Source organism: Triturus cristatus, chromosome 1_2 (assembly GCF_964204655.1).
Source record: "Triturus cristatus chromosome 1_2, aTriCri1.1, whole genome shotgun sequence".
Classification (NCBI taxonomy): Eukaryota; Metazoa; Chordata; class Amphibia; order Caudata; family Salamandridae; genus Triturus; species Triturus cristatus.
Genome location: NC_140580.1, coordinates 914,903,717 through 914,906,582, shown reverse-complemented (window position 1 = coordinate 914,906,582; position 2,866 = coordinate 914,903,717). Strand labels below are relative to the sequence as shown.

The 2,866-nt window shown below is 50.6% G+C and overlaps 1 pseudogene; it reads left to right on the top strand.

Moving 5' to 3' along the window:
* The first annotated feature begins 217 nt into the window (after positions 1-217).
* On the top strand, positions 218-1,038 carry LOC146868313 (fibronectin type III domain-containing protein 10-like; annotated as a pseudogene).
* The last annotated feature ends 1,828 nt before the right edge of the window (positions 1,039-2,866 follow it).

The following is a 2,866-nucleotide window of genomic DNA, read 5'->3' as shown; positions in this document are numbered from 1 at the left end:
GTGCTGAGGGGGCCCCCTGGAGCTTGGGGCCCCCCACACCACGGGAGCTGCGGGGGCCTGTGTTACGCCCCTGCTTGGAGAGCAGATGTACCGGAGTCTGGAGAGGACCCGCTGACCCTCAGCTCAGAGCCCCCGGCTGGGCACCGTAGAGCTGCAGTGCAGTCTGCTGCCTGCTGAACTGTATGCCAGGCATACCTGACTCTACCCCAGCCCAAGCATGCTCGCCTTCTTCCTGGGAACGCTGCAGTCCCTGCTCTGGTTCTGTCACTGTGACTGGAGACCTCTGCCTGTGCTGGGGAGGTGGAAGGGCATTGGAGACCCGCAGGGGGGTGTGCCCAACAGCACTGGTCCCGGGACCTGGGAACGGTCCACCTGGGGTTTTGGTGAGCCCAGGAAGATCGAGGATCTGAAGGCACCCCAGCTGCCCCAGAGTAACCCCAGAGCCATCATTGCCAGGAACATGTCCCGACATGCGTTCAAGGAGTCCCTCATGCCCAAAGACCCTCTTTGCCCATATAAGGTCCTGGGTGAGGACCACTCAAACCCTTGCATCTGCTTCCGCACTCTTGACCGTAGCTTCCATTGCAACCAAAGAACCTGCAAACTCCATAGCTCTGGAGGGTCCTTGTTGGCCAACGTCTTGAGGAACAGCAGCGTGTTCCTGCAGTGGGATGCCCAGGAACCCTAGGACCTCAGGGGCTTTGCCCTCAACTGCTCGTGGAACGGCACCTACATGCACTTCCAGTGTGACTCCGTCCAGTTGGGAGCCAGCTGCCGTGACTACCTCCTTACTGATGTCCACGACAACGTAAAGTACTGAGTCTGCCTGCATACCCTCTACAGGAACTAGAGCACGCCGGCCGAGTGGTGGACTTCACGGTGGAGCCGGCGGGCATGCAGGACATTGTGGTGGCCATGACGGCCGTGGGGGGATCGATCTGTGTCATGCTGGTCATCATCTGCTTGTTGGTTGCTTACATCATCGAAAAACTCCTGCATCCCGCCTTCACTAGCGCATCATCCAAGAGGGGGACATGAGGTAGGCCCATGTGACTCTCCCTCCGCCATGTTGACCCTGCTGGTGCAGGTGGTGTTAAAGGCTGTAACACAGGTGATGTAGGTTGCTGCACTGGTAGTCTTGGTAAGGGCTGCTGCATTGGTAGTGCGGGGTGGTTTGTTGTCTCTAGCGCTGTGTAGAAGGTCGCAGATGGTAGGAGCCAGTGTTTTAAACATTGTGTGGGCTGTGACTAATAAATGTAAATCAGGTTATTCAGGGAAATTTATATCATAGTCTGTTACTATCTTCCAACACCCCCACCTACACAACCCACTGCTTTGAACGACAGAGGGGACCACCCTGCAGTTTGTCTGGTGGAATGTATGGATGGTCGTTTTTCTAGCTCTGAGCCACGAATTGTCCATAAACTTGAGGTTTGGAGTCTGACACTCTCCAGTGTACTTTCAATCAGGTTTGACTCAGTATCTGGTAAAAGTCCGATAGGACCAGACCCAAAACATAGCCAATACTGGATATACAGGGTCTGAGCAACAGCATTGCTATCTTAAAATATCAGAGCACAAACTTTTTAGGGTACTTCATGTGCCATGTTCACACCATTCCTGCCTCAGACGCCGTTTTAAGCCAGGATGACAGAGCAAACATTCTTCTAACAAAATTTAAAAATCCTATTTTAGCTTGAAGCCCACTGTGTAACTATGCATGCAACACCAATGATTAAAAAAAAAGCCTTAGAATTGTATTGTTTTCTCTTTATGTGTCTAGAAGACGTCCTTAGAGCTATTTAAGAGTTGATATCTCATTTTGCCTTATATAAATATATAGTCTTATGCTCGTGTCACTTTTATTACTCGTCAATAAAAAGGACAGCGGACAGGAATAAAACCAGCTGCGGAGTGCAAGTTGTACCCTCCACGCCAATCTGTTCTGCATAAATACGGATACTGAGCCACATTCACTTTTCAGGCACGAGGGTGGATCCCTCATGGACACCCATAACTCTGTTCGACAATAGTACCCTTCAAGTATTCAGAGTCCCTGCAGTATGGTGGCATCACAACCAACTGAGAACAGGCCTATAGGGGCAATGGGGGATTTCGGAAAGACTGGGCTGGGAAAGAGTCAATCAAATGTCCAGTCTTCTTGGCGAGGCTGACTCTTGCACCATCCCCGCCAGAGCTTTGAACATTAATCTGAATTCTGAAGGTTTATGTCAGAATATGAAGGCACAAAGTATCAGCCGGCAACAATGTCAACTCCGCAATATCGATTTCCAATACCCCATCAAGGTCTGTAGCAATCGGTAATTCATTTAGAATTACTGTTCTTAACACCACATCTTCTTACCTTGGCAATATACATCTAAAATGATGTCTACATACTTACCTTGAAGATACAGTGATGGTTTATATTGCTCTAGGTCGATATTAAAACCTCAACATTGTGTGAAAACACCATAATGGATGGCCAGGAATGGGAGCCCTTACCCCTGGCTAGCCAGATGTTTGCCCCCCCTCCCTGCACTTCCTACCCCTGGTCTCATGGACCAGGGAAGCAATGGCTGGAACAAAAAGTACGCTGGGGTCTGAGCGCCCTGCTTCCTCCTGCTTGTCTCCCCACTGCTGCAAATATTAGACTATTAATGGATGCAGGATCGACAAGGGGCCAACCATGGGGTCTCATCAGGTGTCCAAGTGTGCGTGATATCACACCTGACATTTTGGTCAAGGAGATCCAAGCTTTTGGAGTCACTCGTTGAAATTCTCTATTTCCCTGTAGGTCAGTGTGTCTAAGATCACACGTATTCGCACTGCTGGCGTGGCCAGGGGGAGGGGTGCGGCGCTAAAG